At 36.2% G+C, this 18474-nt stretch overlaps 1 long non-coding RNA gene across 1 annotated transcript; it reads right to left on the reverse strand.

Moving 5' to 3' along the window:
* Positions 1-16244: 16244 nt before the first annotated feature.
* Positions 16245-17078, reverse strand: LOC147487214 (uncharacterized). The gene is made up of 3 exons (XR_015201568.1): positions 16944-17078; positions 16727-16785; positions 16245-16370 (listed from the first exon to the last, which is right to left on the reverse strand). It is a non-coding gene; the product is annotated as an uncharacterized LOC147487214 (long non-coding RNA).
* Between the last annotated feature and the right edge of the window lie 1396 nt (positions 17079-18474).

The following is an 18474-nucleotide window of genomic DNA, read 5'->3' on the forward strand; positions in this document are numbered from 1 at the left end:
GAGCGCGCCCCGCGCCCATTTCAGACCAATTTGAAGTGCGCCCCGTGCCAAAGTGCTTGGACATCGTCCAAGGCAAAGAGCGCCCAAAAGTGCCTAGACATCGTCGAAGGCAAGAACACGCCCCGCACCCATTTCAGACCAATTTGAAGTGCGCCACGTGCCAAAGTGCCCAGGCAAGAGCGCGCCTCGCGCCCTGCTTAGGCTAATTCCAAGCACACCACGTGCCCTCTTCTGGATAAACCCGATTTCACAGGTTAGTTCAAACTTTTATTTGTTCAAGTTATTCAGTGTTGCTATCTTCTTGAATACACTGAAATCGCGTATACAAGACACTATTCAAACGTGTAGCAAGGAGACATTCATGTACTCTTTTTTCCACTCCTCGCCTCTCCTGTTAGAGGATTTATTCTAGCATATCAGGGTTGTTTTGACTGTTGTCAAGTTTTCTTTAATATTGGACTTAGCCTTGCATGAGATTAAGGTCAAGTAAAGAAAAAACGTCTAACGTAATCTATCGTGAACATCAACGCACACACCTATCTAGTATACCACACACTATACCTGAATCAATGTCTGAAGAAAGAGAGACTCCTCTCTCTGACTTTTACAAAGCCCTAAACGATAGCCCTAAGTCTTGCATCGTTCTAGCAGACCCAGTGGGGGATTTCCGAATCCCCCCGAATATATTTAATTTGTTACCAGTTTTTCATGGGTTAGACCATGAGAAGCCTTATCAGCATATGCATAGGATTGAACAAGTTCTTACCACATTCCATCATCCTACGGTAGGCGCGGAACAAATTAAATTGAGGGTGTTTCCTTTCACCCTAGCCGATAAGGCAGCGTCTTGGTTAACTTAACTACCCAATTATTTATGGATTAGTTTTACCCACCACTAAAGACAGATGAAATATTTTACCATTTTTTCGCCCGGAATCCTCATGAATCCTTTTCAGAGGCCTGGAATTCTTCGGGCTCATGGGCCAAACTTGTTCAATTATTTATGGATTAGTTTTTTACCCACCACTAAGACCGGATGAAATGTTTTACAAGATTCATTTTTTGGACTCAGACCTCGAATTGGGCCTACCTTATGCCAAAACGACCCTCATGAATCCTTTTTTTTGGATCTGAGGTATAAGAACAAAAGCAACTCAGAATCGGTTTTAGGTTAGATCTTCTTTTTATTTAAGAGTGTCCATTTAAATTATTGTATTAGATTAAACATTTGAATCTTGCTCTTAAATTTGATTAGATCCTTTATCAATTTTGTTTTGTCATTTACAATTTATTAGATCTAAATTCAATTCTTGTTACCATTCAATTCTTAGTTAGTTTAGATTCCATTATTGTTTAATTAAGTAAATTTCCTTTTATTAAGTTTTAATCTTTGATTCTTACAAGGCAAACCTCATAAAGAGGTTCTTGATATAATGAATGGGGGTTTAATTTTCACATGCTAGTTATAAATTGGTAGAAATGCCATAAAGGAGCCATGTGTATTAGGGATTAGGAAGAACCAATTGAATTCGAAACAATTCGACTATAGGTTTTAGAAGATCAAACAAAGCGAATCAATAATTCCTAGGAGGGTAGTTTAGGTGGGTAGTTGCGGATATCCCCCGCCTCTCATTGACTTTAAGTTTGAGACTCAATAGTTAAGGCTACTTCCACTATATCTCAAGGATTAAGTATGTTTTGAGGTTAAATCTGATCCCCGAGCTTAAAACTCTAATTGAATCCCTCACTAAAAAGGTAGAAGCTATTTTTGTTCAACAAAAGCCTACCCTGAGGTTAAATAAATGTCAACACTCTATTTCATGTAATTTTTTGTTTGAGTCCTCATAAATGTCAACATCCCGTAATTTTTGTCCTCTCATCTATGAACATCCATCCGCACAGCCGGACAATGTTTGTTCCATTAATAGTGAACCTAACATACCTTGGCAAAATAATCAACAAGTTACACCTTTAGGGTTTAATAATCAAAATATTAGGTCAGCGAACAATTACAACCAAGCTCCACCACGACAACGACAAGGACAAGGACAAGGTAATTATAATAATTATAACAATAATAATTATAATGCTAATAGAGGTATCGTTTCAGTTAATAATAACTATCACAACCCACCTGTTAATAATCAACATGAGATAGTTCTGTCATACCACCTATCACAACTACACATCCACAACCGGATCGTTTCGACGCCTTCATGCAAACCCAACAATAGATTTTACAATCCATCCAACATTCCTTACAGCAGTTAACCCAAGAGAAAGTACAACTAAAAGGTGTGTTTCCAAGTCAAGCTATACCTAATCCTAAAATACCAAACACAGCCTTTGAGGTCACCGGTAATACTAGTAATGAAAATGGAAATGTAGGTGAGTTAAATGCTATCACCACTCTCCGTTCTGGCAAAGTGGTTGATAACGCTGTAACTATGCCCGTTGTTACACCACCAGTAGTCATAACAAATGAAAACTTACTAGATACCGAAATAGAAATTGAAGATCCTACCCCTGTAGAGGTACCAGTTAAACCACAACCTAAGAAACAAAAGTCCAAGGTTAAACATCTTGTGTATCCATATGCTAAATATAGAGAGAAACCACTGTTTCCCTAGAGATTAGCCATGCATGTTAAACAATGATACAAATTTTGATGAGATTAGGGAAGTTTTTAAAAATTTGACGATAAACCTACCTTTTCTCAAAACTATTAAAAATTTACCACAACATGCTAAGTTTCTAAAAGAGTTGTGCACTACTAGGTGTAAAACAAATATTCCTAAAGATGCCTTTTTAACTGAACAGTTTCCAACTTTATCCGAACATAATGGAATTGTTAAGTACAAGGACCCTAGGCGTCCTACTGTACAATGCACCTTAGGGGATACTCACACAACAACTGCTCTATTAGACCTAGGGGTGAGTGTTAACTTACTCCCTTATTGTCTCTATAAACAAATAGGTCTACAAGAGATGCAACCAACTAAAATGATGTTGTAATTAGTTGATCGTTCTATTAAGTATCCTAAGGGTGTGGTTAAAAACGTGTTGGTTAAGGTTAAAAATTTTTATTACCCAGCCGACTTCGCGATCCTCAACACAGAAGTCGCTAACGACTCTGTTCCTATCATTTTAGGGCGTCCCTTCTTGGCTACTGCCAACGCTCTCATAAACTGCCGCGATGGTTCGATGTCCTTTTCCTTTGGCCATCTTTCTGTTGAGGTAAATGTTTTTAAAATGATGCAACAGTTCCCAGATATGACTGTCAATGGAGAGGTTAGCATGATCGAGAGTTTAGCTCAAGATTATTTTGACAACACGTTTCCTGATAATCAGATACGCCAATTTCTTTCCTTTGGAAGTTCCAACATTGACGCCATGACAGAAGAAGAATTTTTCACCCACTATCCCAGTGATTCTTCTAACCCACCTATTGAAGAATGTCTTGCATATCTAAAAAATTCGGATGATATAGACCTGAGAGCTCTAGTTGAGCACCATTCACCCTCCTCACACTATCCTGTCACTCATTCACCTTCCCTCAATGTTCCCTGCCCTCCGCCTTCTCAAAGGAACCTTGAGTTTGCACTTGACCCTCTTGTTTCTCCTGTGCTTCATGATTTTCTAAACTTTCCTAGTAAGAAACTACTACCTAAAGTGCCACCCGATATCTTCATGTTTCGATGTGTGATAATACCAACCCATGCCACAAATGAGTTTTATGCTAAAACCACATTCTCATTTTTTCCATTCCTTACTTTTAAAATTCATCCATATCCACCACATCTTCCACAACCATCCATTTTTTCACTGTCATTCACTTGGCCACCCTTTCGTTGGTGGAAAAAAAGGACTTTGTATGCTAGGTTAGGTTCTAGATCCATCAGTATTCACTCTCATCCCGCTAGGCCACATTTTAGGAAATCATGGTGCTTGATTGTGTTTGGGTGTGTTTTTTGTGATCATTATTTATAGAACGATCCACAACTATTTCGGTTGTTGATATATGGTAAACTGCATGTTCATTATATACATATGTTTTAGATAAAGTCTTGAGTATCTAACTATAAAAGACTCATTTTATTCTTCAGTGTACTCTATTTCAATCTTATATTTTGGTAAGTACACCATTCAGGTAACCGGGCCCTCCCTCTGGAGTGTGTGGCTATAAGTACCGGATAATAAGTCCATGTTTAACATAATTCACGTTATCCACTCTTGCATGTTTTCTCATTTTTTGAGTTATGTTTCTCTATGGTGTGAATTATGTCTTTATTGCTTTATTATTTTCCCTTATATTAATCTGTATTCATAAAAAGTAAAAAATATTAAAACCATAAAAATAGTAATCTAGCAAGTCTCGGGAATCTGACTTTAAAATACCCACATTTTTAAATAAATTTTTTAAACTATGTTGTCTAAAATTTGTTTGGGGGTGGGGTGTTTGGTCTTTCCTTTTCTTGATCTCTCAACTTCCTATTCTTGTTGTTTATGCCGTTTAGTCGTATTTCGATTTGGGTTGATAATATCTATAAATTTAGATTTCATTTGATCACATAACTTATGTCATGCACGCACTTTGAGGCATTTTCTATTTTCTTATATGTCAACCACCGTTAGATTTGAGTTTTTTTTATGGATCATTGGATTGTACTATCTTTGCTGATCGTTTTAATAGCTCATTCGCCAAAATTGGACCATTAACAAATCAAGAATTTCAGTTTTAAGTTTGCACGCATAAGGACAGAATGGGCTTGGGCCCAAAACCTCGCAGTCACGTGCCTCGCACATGAATTTCCAAAACACCCAAAAACCCTTCGCATTCATCTTCTTCACTTCACGCCCCCATCAGTTCGAGCAAAAAATATATATATATCGCACTCCTACTCCACTCAAACCACATTTAGATTCCTTGCTTCATTACCTCTCCCCCACCTTACCCTAACCCCATTTTCAAATTCAAAAACCTCAATGGCTGCTAAAAATCACAAAATTCTTCCCGAACAAGTTTTCACCTTCAACCAATTTTCCCCCTTTTATTGTGATAAGATGGGGCATAGGAGATGGCAGATGTTGTGGTATACGAAGAATGATTTTTACTATCCGAATTTGGTTTTGAATTTTTACAAGAAGAGGGAAATTGTGGGTAAGGAGATTTTTGTGAAGGTAAATGGTTCGAGGAGAGAAGTTTGTACGGGTATGTTGTCTAGGTTGCTAGGCATTGAGCCAACCAACCACCCCATAGTTACATTGCAGGAATCGCAGTGGGGTGGGATCGAAGCATCAATAAGAGAGACTATATTGGAGGGATAGTCCAATGCAAAATCGCATTGTGTTCGACAGTCGTCTTTGAGAACCAACCAACTGGCTGTAGTTCAGTGGATTGGTAAGAACATCATTGGCACCTCGAAGGTCAGCGACATCAGCTCGTCTTGTCTGCACATTCTTTGGGTTCTTTAGGAGAAGAGGTATCAGTTCTACATCCTCGACTTTTTGATTTCTGAGCTTAGAGGCATTGGAAAATATTTTGCACCCTTCCCTGTTTTGATTACTAAGATAATGTTGCAATTTGGTACTGTTTCGAAAACTTATTGGATTATGTTGAAGTTACATTCCAATGCAAAGATTTATTCGGAATGTGCTCAAAAGATGTGGCGGTTGCCTGAGGATAGGGTTGTTGATTTGGATGATGATGAGGAAGATACGCCATGTTTTGAGGCTGATGCCTTGGAGAAGGCTAATTCTGATATAGAATGCATGGCATTGATTCATCATGGCCTACATTCTCTTAATACCATTTGTGTGGATCTGCGACTAGGCAGGAGAACATCCATCAGAATTTTGAAGAGCTCAGTGCTAGTAACCGAGAGCTCTAGGCTACCATGGAGACCCTAGTCCAGCGTGATAAGGAGCGCGAGGAATCCATGAACGCATATCTAGAGAGTCAACGGAAGTTCCAAGTGGAAGTTCTACGATGCTTGTCACCCTATCAGAGTTCTACTTCTGACGAATCTAAGAGGCATGAGCGTCGTCAACGCAGGACTGATGACTCGGAACCATCCTCATCTCGTGGCTCGTAGTTTAGTTGTATTTTGTTTAGGATTTTTTCCCTGTTTTTAGTAGAATTTTATTTTTAGTTGTTTAGTTAAGTAGTTCATTTTGAATTATGTAATTGCTATCGAATATTTGGTTGTTAGTATAATTTTAAGTTTAATTAAATTTTTGTCCAAGCATGCTAGTGTTTTTCATTAATCCCACCTTCCCGATTTGTTTGGGGGTAGCATTAATGGTTCAGCATTGTTTTATTTACTCTATCCACCATTTTGGAAGTATTTGTTACAAGTTTGTGAGAATATGACTATGTAAGAATGTTACTATTTTAGTGTAGCTAGGATTAGCTACTGTGGGAGTGGTGAAAATTTTAAGGAATAGAATTGGAAGGTTGCTATTTTAAATTCAAACCATTAAGCTATTAAGTTTGTTTTTGGAATAATGAATCTGGTCTATTTCCATTTTGGTTTTAGAAATATTTTGTTTCCATCAAGTGGCCTTAACAATCTGGGCAACTTGTAGAACTCGATTAAGAAACTAAACCTCTATAAATACTTGGTTCACTCGACACTCCACATAACACCTCTCACCTTGCACCTCTCATTGTCATCTCTCACTTTTCTTTTTCACTTTTCAAGTCAGAGCACTCAAAGTACACAGAGCGCGCCCCGCGCTAAAGTGCCTAGAAGTCGAGTAAGACAAGAGCGTGCCCCGCGCCCTTCATAGGCAAATTACAAGCACGCCCCGCGCTAAAGTGCCTGGAAGTCGAGTAAGACAAGAGTGCGCCCCGCGCCTTGGCCTTTGCAGCACTTTCACTTCTACTTTTTATTTGTGGGTTCTTCCGAGGTTATTTCTAGCAGCTCTAGAGTGTGTTGTTTGATATGAAGTCTCCTACAGTCATATCGGAGCAATCTTTCGAAGATTTGTTCTCGAGCGACACGTACAGATTTTGGTTTTGCGAAGTGATCATACAAGCAAGGTGGCAGTCTCTAATGGTAAGTTCTGATGAAATTTACTCTCCTGCACTTACAACGTTTTTTTTATAAACATTGTAAATTATTTTATCGGATGGATGGAGAACACGTGTTCTCTATCACTATTGATGTCGAAACAATGGACATAACCAAGTTCTTGTTGGCTTTTGTTATTGAGCTACCTACGCCTACTGAGATTCAAGACTCATGAGGCTATTTCGTTGATAATTTCTCTGCCTACAACTATGAGTTTTTGCATGAGACTTATAGGGCTGGAATTTTCCGTGTAGAGGACCAAGGTAAATATAACGTAGCCCTTGGTAGCTTGTCCCTTAACGTGGGCACGGTGATGTTCTCATGCTAAACATATTAGGGGAGTGGCATTTTTCTTCTGCGAATGACGCCACTTGCGATGTTTTTCTTGCTCTAGCTGAGGGACATCTACTATATGACCTTCCCAAGACATTAATGTCTAGTTTAGCACGAGCACAGAGTATGAGGCATAAGTACCTTCTTATGCTTGTCTTAGTTTGTCGTATCATGCTATGTTTCTTTCCTGCATTTTGTGCTCGTTTCACGGATTGGGTTGGGGTTGACATTGTAAGACCCACCAACTGTATTATTTGTTCTTTCAGTGCAATGACTTGGCCGGGGTGAAGGCTACAACCGAATTGGGTTGCTCTCAACACCCCATCCGACCAAGTGGCGCTTAACAGGCTAGCGATTGTAGATGATAAATGGCGTGAGGCCTGGCAAATCATCATGGCGTGGCAGGATGTGAAGGAACCTCACTTCTATATAGAAGAAGTTGACAACGCCTAAATGCTAGATATGAGGTAAGTTATTTTTTTATTTGTGTCTGCTTATGTCCCAAGCAATTTGATCTTTATTTTCCCCATAACGGATGGAACTCATATAAAGTTGCATCTGTTTTTATTTATCTATATTAGTATGTTTTAACTTTTTTTTGCAGATGTTCCAAAATTTCACGCATTTCCAAGGTATTCTCCTACCTTTCTTACTTCTATACTTTGAGGACAAAGCATGCTTTTGTTTGGGGTGGCATAGAAACACGCATAATTTAAGGCACCTGTTAAGATATAGATATGTACAATATGCACTTGTTTTCTAGTAAAAAATTTAAAAATTCAAAAATATAAATAAAAAGTTTATGTTATGCACTTAGGAATATTAGTATTGTTTCTTTCTCTATAATAATAATAATCTAGAAGTTTCATGTTAGCTTTTGCATTAGAATAGTTTTTAGAAACTTAGGTTAGTATGTAGGTAATAATCTTTGCATCTTTCTATAAATATATTGCATGAGTATCTATGTTTGTATTGGCAGTAAGTTTCTAAAATCTAGGCTAGTATACTTATTCTACAAATCCTATGAGATTGAATATAGCATAAAGCCTTATACGAGTGAAATATTTGAGAAATGACACAAGGGAGAAGTAAATTCTGAATAGAGAAATCACAAGTCCACTTGCTTGATCACTATACCATATCCTAAGCAAGAATTTAGGCCTTTTTTGGATCAATATAACCAAAAATTCAAACCTTATGAAATTATTTTCCGTTAGTCGCCCCTCTGAGCCTTTCTTTAGCCTTTCATAAATCGCAAATCCTTTACCCTTTTACAAAACAAAATAAAAATAAAAATCAGCCTACTCATTTTTGAATAAGTCTAAGAATAGAGATGAAATGAATAATAGAAAAGAGAAAGACCTGTGAAACCAAGAATTTGTTAGTTGTTTCAAATAAGAAAAGAAAGTTTCCATCCAAAGAAAAGAAAAGAAAAATAAATTAAATAAAAAGTTAGAACTCCAAAAACAGAATCAAAGGAGTCAAAAGTCAAAAGAAAAAAAAATGGCTAAGGATGGAAACAAAGTGTAGAAGCAAAGTAAAGAACAAGGTTTTCTCTATTTATATAATATGAAGACTCTATCATCTCAGACTTGTTCTTTTTGAATATTCATTTCCTTCCTTCTTAAACCATCTCCTAATCCCCGCAACACCTAATAAAGACCTCTAGCTCAATTAAGAATAGGTTAGTGTGATAGTAAGTGGCAGATGTGTTTGATCGACTTCGGCTTCCTTGTGTGTCATTGAGATTGTAAGGTAAAGTGTGCCCACTACACACTGGAGTGAGTGAAACTTGAATGGAAAAATTAGAGTGGTTTTTGTCTTGACATTTATGTGAGGACCTATTTAAGAACGCTATTCAAAAGTTTTAGAAACAGACCTATTATTGCATTTCATAGCATAGTTCATTATATAGCTTAGGTTTCAACTTGATTATTATACATATATTATACATATATTAGCTTAGGTTTCAACTTGATTATTCTGTATTCATTGCAAGTGAGATGGATAGATATCTGAGAATAAGTAAGGAAACAATAGTTTTATTTTTTAGTTATTGTAGTATAGATGAAGTTTGTGAGTACCTTCACTGGAAAACTCTCATGAGGCTATAACTCATCCACTAGGAAATTCCTAGTGGTTTAAGGCCTTGTTGCATATGGTCAATGCAATCGCACTCGGCGAAACGAGATTAGTTAGAACTCCATTTTTGGTCACTTATTTTATTTTCTCATATTTGCTTGAGGACAAGCAAAATGCTATTTGGGGGTGGTTTGATAAGTGCCCAAAACTGTAGTTTTAATCCCTTAACAATATTGATTTTAGACCAATTATGCGATTAATAAATAAGAGTTAATGTTATTTACGTGCTTTTATATATTTTAGGCATTAGAGTCAATTATGTGTAGAAATGTGTCCCTTTTACGAGATAAAGGAGAAAATGTTGGTTGCTAAGAAGTTCTATGATTAAAGGCAAAGATTCAAAGAGGAAAAACCTTTTTAAAGCCCGGTCAAAGCTGAAAAGTCAACGTCAACGCAGGCAGATATAGCGCATAAAAATCAGCAGAACTTCCGAAGGCCGTATCTTTGGTCTCAGACCTCAGAATTGGACCTACCATATGTAAAAACGACCGGCTCGGAAATATCTTTCTAATGGTCTAACTCTTGACCCAATCAGAGGAGCAGAAGTGGACGAAATTTCTGTTGCAGTAATTTTCAGCAGATAAACCCTTTTTGGACCGAAGTAATCAAGTTTTTGGCTCAATTGTATGGCCCAAAACATGGCTCCACAGCCCATGCATGAATTTGTAGACCTAGCCTCTTCTATATAAAGAGAACTAAGGCCAAACTCATAAAGGTACTTATATTAGATTCATAATATATATTAGACTTAATTAATTAGTCAGGTAACTAGATTAGATTGATAATATAGATTAGATTTAATTAATTAGTCATTACATAGTTTTAATACAGTTTTGAATTATTAGACTCTTTTTCATTATATTAATAAAGTAATTTTACATTTCTTCAAGGATGTCTTCTTCTTATTCATTTATTAATGATAGTTTGATGAATCAAAGCTAAAACCTTCATTAGAGGGATTTGAGGAAGCTTTGATGAAAACTTGATTGTGTTAGTGTAGAAGTAGTTGAAATGAAATCTATTCCATTCTAGAATGTAGTTAATTCACCATGAGAATGGGTTTAAATTGCTTCACATGTTAATTATTAGTTAGCAGAGATTGCCATGAATAATTAGGGATTAGAAAAACCCAATCTTTATGTGGAAACATAAAGATTAGGATTACAACAAATCTATGCTAGTTTATTAAGTTGAATTCCAGGTGGAATCAAATCCTCCTAATTCATTCCCATATTCACATCGTAGTATTGAATTGTCGTAGTTTAAATCATAACATCTAAATTAGTTAAATCACCGTCTTAGCATAATTTCATTTCATTACTCTCATTGATTTTGTTAGAATTACATAAACTAGAAAACGTTACATCTAAACATGCTAGGGGTGGAATGAATTCTCTACTCCAATTATATTCTGATTTACGAAAGTAGAACTTTGATCATATAGCGTAAACTTCATTTAGTTTTACTTATTCATAGCATAACGAGTTAAGAGTAGGTAAACTATCATTTTTACATTTATCACTTATCAGATTTTGTTTTTCCATTATTTGTTCTTTCTAAACTATCACCCTAGCCCCATAACTCCTAATAAAAGACCTCTAGCTCAATTAGGAATAGAATGATGTGATAGTAAGTGGTAAGTGTGATCACCCCAGTTTCTTTGGATGTCATTTGAGTATGTAGGAATATAAGTGCCCGCTGCACTTGAGGGAATGAACCTTGAGTGAATCTATCAGAGAGTTGTGATTTTAACACACCCTTGTGAGAACCCACCTTAAAGATGCTATCCAAAAGCCTCGGAAACAACTCTGCTTTTGCATTTCATTGCTCATGTTTTGCACATTTATCTTTAGATGATTAAATTATTGTACATATGTTATTCTAAGGTTAAAGGAGCTTGTCCTTATTCCCTGCTAATGAGATGTGTAGACTTCTGAGAATAAATAAGGAAACAAGACTCTTTGTACTAAATAGAAGAAGTTTGTGAGTACCTTCACTGGAAAACTCTCACGAGGCTTAAAGCTCGTCCACTAGGGAATTCCTAGTGGTTTAAGGCCTTGTTGCATATGGTCAATGCAATCGCACTCTACGAAACAAGATTAGTATAACTTATATTAAATCACTCATTTGTGATCTTAGTTTTTTCTCTCATCCTTGCTTGAAGACAAGCAAGATGTTATTTGGGGGTGGTGATCAGCTCCCAAATGTGCATTTTATTACCCTTATATTACTACAGTACAGCCCTTCTTACGTTTAATGAAAAGACAACTCATAGTTTTTATTGCCTTTTTCAGATTACAGAGAAATTTAGACCACTTATCGTAAAAGCTGCATCTTAGCACCAAAATGAGCATTAATCACACTTATTATAAAGACCAAAAGTTGCTATGAAAAAGTGCTGAAAAAGTCAAAGTCAACGGTCAAAATCAAAGGTTAATGCCCTCAACTCAAAAGACCAGAGATGGATGCCCTTATCTTAAAATATGGCATTCTCCAAAACCTATCTTGCTCAAGAAAAAAAATCAAAACCAAAATTATAAAGTGAAGTGTGAGGTGTCTCAAATGCAATAGAGAATGGCAAATCAATAAAAGGCATAAAGTAGGGGTATATAAACTAAAAGTGAAGGAGAGAGAAGGCATCCATTGCATTTAGGGTCCAAACCAATTGGTTTGTATAAGTAGATAATGCACTTAGACTAAATCTAGTGTCATGTATGATTTATTTTCTTGTTTCGTTTTTCAATTAAGTCATTTACTTTCTTGCTTTTCAATTCAATCTTGCTCTTGTTTTTACATTTTCAATCAATCAATTAATCTTATTTCTTTGTGTTATTTCTTCAATCAATCATTTCCTTTTATTTGCTTTCAAGTTTATGTATTTTCAATCTTCAAAACAACTTTAGTTTTCAATGTTCTTCATAACTTAGAACCAAAAACTTATCCTAACTAAGATCCTACATTCCTTTCTTTAACTCCCAACCATTCAAACTCTAAACAATCTATGGTGAACCTCACTTCTTATAATCTTTTGCAATTACTACCACTAACTATAGTTTCATTGCACAACGTCAACCAAGTGCTCAACTCATGCTAAACTACATAACTAACAAACACTCAATTTTTTTTGTTTTTTTTTTTTTTTTAATCTCTATCTATCACAACAAAAAGTCCACTGATTTATACTACTCTATTATAAAATCTAGATCTTTAGTTACAACCACACAACACAATCGATCAAACTGTGAAAAAATGGCATCAGAGTGTCTGGAGGTGTCTGGGTGGTCACGGGCCGGTGGAAATGCAATCGCACGGGCGGTCAGCCCACTAGTTCCGGCCAAGTCAAGCCGGCTTCCAACAGCTTTGGCTCCTCTCCAACAATTGAACCTCAAACCTGGATTTAAAATAAAACATATCAATACTAAAAAAATAACAAAATATATTAACGAAAAATTTAAAGAACAAGAAATGAAAGGGATAGAATGGTGTTTCCCTCCTTAGAGCTAAACAAAGAATCCATGTTTTTTCAATTTATGACAGCGGCGCCATTTGAAGTTTTTAGTATAATGGTAAGTTCAAAAAGATTGATGAGGTTCACCATAGATTGTTTGGAAGATGAATTGGTGGGAGTTGTGAAGGAGAAAAAGTAGTATTCTTAGCTTTAGGACTTGTTTTTAATGACTCAACTTGTATTAAATGAATAACTTAAATGTAACAAATTGATTGATGAAAGAAAACTTGTTTGATTGAATGATTGAACATGATAAGTGCTCAAAAAGTGCAATTTAACCCTCAATTATGCCTCTTGTTAGCCATCTTAGTGGACTAATAGTGTTTGTAAGTTATGTTTTATGATTCTACATATGAAAGAGAGAGTTTTGTGGAATATTAGAGAAAAAGGGGTAAAAGGGAGCAATTCGGAGCATTAAGGACCACATGGGAAGCCCGTGGACAATCATGGAGAAGGCCAAGGAATTGAAGCTATTAAAGATGCGACTTGGACCTATTTTAAAGCCTATTTGGAAGCCCAAGGCCAAAGGATCCATTGCTTAGACCAAAACCCGCAAAAGAGGATAGAAGGATGGAGCAGAAGAGACAAAATAGGCTTACGCTGTCTGGGACGCATGGATCGAGCGTCCAAACGCACTGATCACGTCTGGACGCACTATTCATGCGTCTCAGACGCGATGAATGCGTCTCAGACACATGAATAGTGCATCCAGACGTATGGATCGACACTGTAGCCAATTCCTTCTCAGTTTTGGAGACGAAGTTGGACTCTAAAAGAAGTCTATTTGTATTAGGAAACAAATGACAGTTTGGAATGCTTCTAGAGCTCATTGTAACCTCTATAAATAGAGGACCTAAGTGCCTCATGTAATTTGTCAATTCACTTATACTCTTGTCTCCAGAACTTGAGGCAGAGAGATATTAATAATAAAATATCGGTTTTAACTAGATGAGTCTTAATAAATTAGTCTTTCTAGTCTTATGTTCTTCGACTCTTCTTCTTCTCGTTCTTCATGTTCTTCCTTCTTTATGGAAGGCTAATCTTCTCCTTCAAGGGAGGAGATGAAGCCAGTGCTTAAGGTTTAATGATTCTTCTGGTTCATGGTGTTCTTCAATCAAGTTAGTTTTTTATGTTTTTAGTTATTAGTTCCATTGCCCAGACCAGGGGATGGAAGTATAGATTAAGGTTTTTATTTATTGCAATCGAATATCATACAAGTTTAGGATTTTATTTATTGCAATTGAATATTTGCTAGTGACATGCTTTTATTTATTGCAATTGAATATAATGCTAGAATAGGATTTTATTTATTGTAATTGAATATTATACTATTATTCTCTACTTTTCTTCTATTTGTGTAGCGTTTTAGTGTAAAGGAAGTATTCTTTGTGTATGTCTTAGATGGTGATTCATTGAATAGCTGCCCATGCTCACATAAAAGGAAAGAAGATACTAGTAACATGAACATAGGAACAACCTTAAGTAGAGTTATTCGTTAACGATATTTCGTCCAAGAGGGCATCGACACTCGCTCGATTGCCTAATTGTAGTTTACTTGTGAGAACAACTATGAAACAAAAGGTCATTGAATCAAAAGTATTGGTGGATTATAATCTCTTGAATTCCCTTTCTTATAAATTCTTAATAGTTTAATTTAGTTTAGTTTAGTTTAATTTAGCATTAGAATCTACAATATCTATAATAATAGTTTTTAATTCCTCAAACCCCATTTCTAGTCCTGTCCTTCATATAAACATACACTTAAAAGTGGAACGATACCCTACTCATCCTTTATTTATTGAGGGATAATTAGGTTTTGATACGCTTCTATTTTGTTCAACGACCATCATCTATCCATATCTCACATCTCATCTACACACAAAAAGAGGCAAGGTCAAATGGCACCGCTGCCGTTTTAAGTTGTTTATGTTTAACGTTTTTTTTCAAGATTAGAACTTTGGATATTGAGGTAATTTTAGCCGCATCATCCATCCTTTTGAGAAAGAGAGAAGCTTGAAGGACATCTCGAAGATAAGATCTACCATCCAGGTTAGTCGAAGCTTCATTCTTTTTATTTCATTCACTACACCATAACAGGCTATTTGCAACGGCAAAAAAGCGTTGCTAATAATTTTCGCAACGCTTTTTAAGTGTTGCAAATATGGCGTCGGTAAAGTGTTGGAAATATTTGCAACGCTTAAAAAGCGTTGCAAACAGAAATTTCCAACGCTTAAAAAGCGTTGCAAACAGAACTTTCCAACGCTTAGTATAACTATTTCGTACACATATTTAAAACCTTTACAACGGTTTTTTAATTCACAAACGCTTTTTAAGCGTTGGTAATTTGTTAAAATTTTTACCAACGGTTTTTAACCGTTGCAAAGTTGTTAGTTAATTTAAAAAAATAATTTAAAATTCGTTTGTAATCGGTTATAAAGCGTTGCAAATTTGTTAGTTAATTTTAAAAAAATAATTTAAAATTCGTTTTGTAACGGTTATGAACCGTTGTTGATGGGTTGCTAATAATAAAAAAAAATCTCATTTTTGTAGCGAGACCAAATTTAAACCAATTTGGTGGTATAACACATTAATATCGCCTCCTAGGAGTAATAAAGTTTTGTGATCAAACCGCTATCACAATGCCTATTTCCACTTACAGTTCAAATCAAATTCATCACAACATCATCACTACAACAAAGATACACAAAGCTATATACCCCGAACCACCAAATAACCCCAAATAATAAGATCTCATACGGACATACCACTTGACAACGAAATGCGAGAAAACGTAAAACACATTCAAAAATAAACAAAATCCAAACCTGTTGTGCTTTTGAACATATTCATCAAATCCATCCAAAGTGCAATCATGATCAAATTCACTTTTCGAAACACAACATTATTATCATCCCACTCTTCCTCAATCAAAGGCGCACCATAATGCTCCCCATTCTTCGCCCCGGTCCACTTTTCCTAAACACCCTACACAAAGACAAAATGCATCCTTCCCCACAAAAAAAAAAAAACACATTATTGGCAAGTAAGTAATCCTTCAATAAAGACCTATAAATGAATTTGAACAAGTAAAAACACTTGAGAATAGTACTTGTGTGAATCCTTCAATAATTACTAGCAGAGACAAAATTTGAGTAAAAGTGTAAAACTGATGCGGCAATGGCGCAGTGCACTAACTAAAGTCACTAAATTTATTGGAAAATTTAAGCTGAAAAATTCAAGTATTGCACGGGAAAGGGACTCACCAAACAGAGAAGTCTGAGCTCCAAAGTGAGATGGAGTCGTTCCTACAGCTGATAAAAAACAACAATGCAGGGGTATTAAAACCCAAAAAAAATTATTGGTAGGAATTTTGAGTTGTTTTTTTTTTTAAATGAGACTCTCTAGACCAATTTATTGTACACATACACATGCATCTTAGTGGGTAGTGGGTACATATCCATTACTACATATGCATTGTAGTGAGTGGAATTCACTGGTAATGTACCATAGCTACATGGTAGGCCAATGGAATTGGATGACTTGAATAAAACCGTATAGCCAAATACAATGACGATCATTGATTGGGCTCCTTTGACCATCGAGTATTCACCCAAATCAATAACGTTTTTAGTTAGAGGAACTAGCTTTAAAGATAAAATGTCCGTACCTTGGAATCTGGTTTCTAAGCTTTTCCTCTTTGAATTACCGAGATTTTTGAACTTCAAACTAGGGCAAAAGAAATGAAAGAAATAGCACTGTTGTATTTAGAAATGAAAGAAACTAAGTAAACATTTTAAAGGTGCATAGCTATGAAAATGGTATAAATGATGAGGTTTACAACTGCTTTATAGATGAAACAACAGGTATAGTTCAGTGTAGAAAACCTCATCATGCCGTCATCGTTGTTTTGGTTTGAGGTTACTCTAGCTCGGAACTCTCCAGAATCCCTAAAACGTTCACGAGAGAGAGAGAGAGAGCAGGTATACAATCTTGTGTTAGGCACAGAGAACAATACTAGCGAATACCATTTTGTGAAGGTGAAGTGGGGCTCACCCATCCCGTGGAAACTTTTGTTTTGGCAAATAATGGTTGGTGATATCTCGGTGTTATTACATCATGCAGTCCACCTCTGTGCACCTCTGCGACCTGCACATGACCCCTAACCAATGTAAGAACAGCATACATATTTCTCTCCACCATGCCCCTACTCCTTTTTGGGTGTTAATAGGAAACAGACAAAGAGAAAAAATTATCTGATTACACTATTATTAACACTAAAGAGAAGTCTGAAAAATTTATTGGAAAATTTAAGCTGAAAAATTCAAGTATTGCACGGGAAAGGGACTCACCAAACAGAGAAGTCCGAGCTCCAAAGTGAGATGGAGTCGTTCCTAAAGGATCGCTACTTTGGCCAAAGGCGATAGTGAAAGTAAAACCCAAAATTTCAAATTTCTTCCACGGTATGTAACTTATGCCGGTTCTTGAGCACCTAACTCACCGGTGGTAAATTTGGCTTGTCCTTACCGCACATCCAAAGCGGATTGCCACACTATCATATGCCATGGCTGCTTTCGCAAGGTCTTCATTGGGCTACTGACTCTCATCAATAGACAAATCAACCACACAAAGAAATGCTTCGAGTCATGAAATATAATGGACATATTACAGTATCGTTGTAAACGCAGGAAATGAGACTGACTGACTTAGTTACGGAAAGGAAAAAATAATCCTAGATGTCTAAATTCCATATAATGCTATCTTTCATAAATTCTTTCAAAAAGATTGCAATCGTGAAAGAAAATGAAAGTGTTAATTGCGATAAAGGCACTGACCTTCCATATCCATGTCAGAATCTGCAGGTGAGTGGGTTTGGGCATTTGGCAGAGTGCCAGTTTATTAAATCCAATAAAATTGATAGTACACTTATTATACTCATTAGTGCAACAAAAGCAGCCTATCACTTAACTAAACTAACCATAGGGTGGGTAGGGGCAGCTAAGGTGAATTTGAATGTAATCTACTTGAGAATAATGCATAGTTCGTAAACCCTCTCTCCCGAAAAACGAGGATTAAACACCTACTATAGCCCAATAAAGTTGAATTCCTAGAATACAAAAAGGCAGCTCATAGTCTCATACAACATTAAAACAATAATGGCCTTATCACTAAAAGACATACTTGCATGAAACTCAAGATGACTTGTAAAGAGTAAAAAGGCTGCTCATACATCGAAAAAAGAAAGCATTCTAATCACAATGGACGACATATTTCATATTACTTTTGCCGAAGTTCAAACACTTAATGTATAGTCAAAAGGATGCTTACACTAATCGGTTAGTAGAGTAACTGCCATTTCTGTATCACGGGGTAAAACATAAACACTAGCGCTTCTTATAAAATGCTGCTTCAAGGAAT

The sequence above is a fragment of the Coptis chinensis genome, chromosome 7, assembly GCF_015680905.1.
Source record: "Coptis chinensis isolate HL-2020 chromosome 7, ASM1568090v1, whole genome shotgun sequence".
In the NCBI taxonomy this organism is placed as follows: domain Eukaryota; kingdom Viridiplantae; phylum Streptophyta; class Magnoliopsida; order Ranunculales; family Ranunculaceae; genus Coptis; species Coptis chinensis.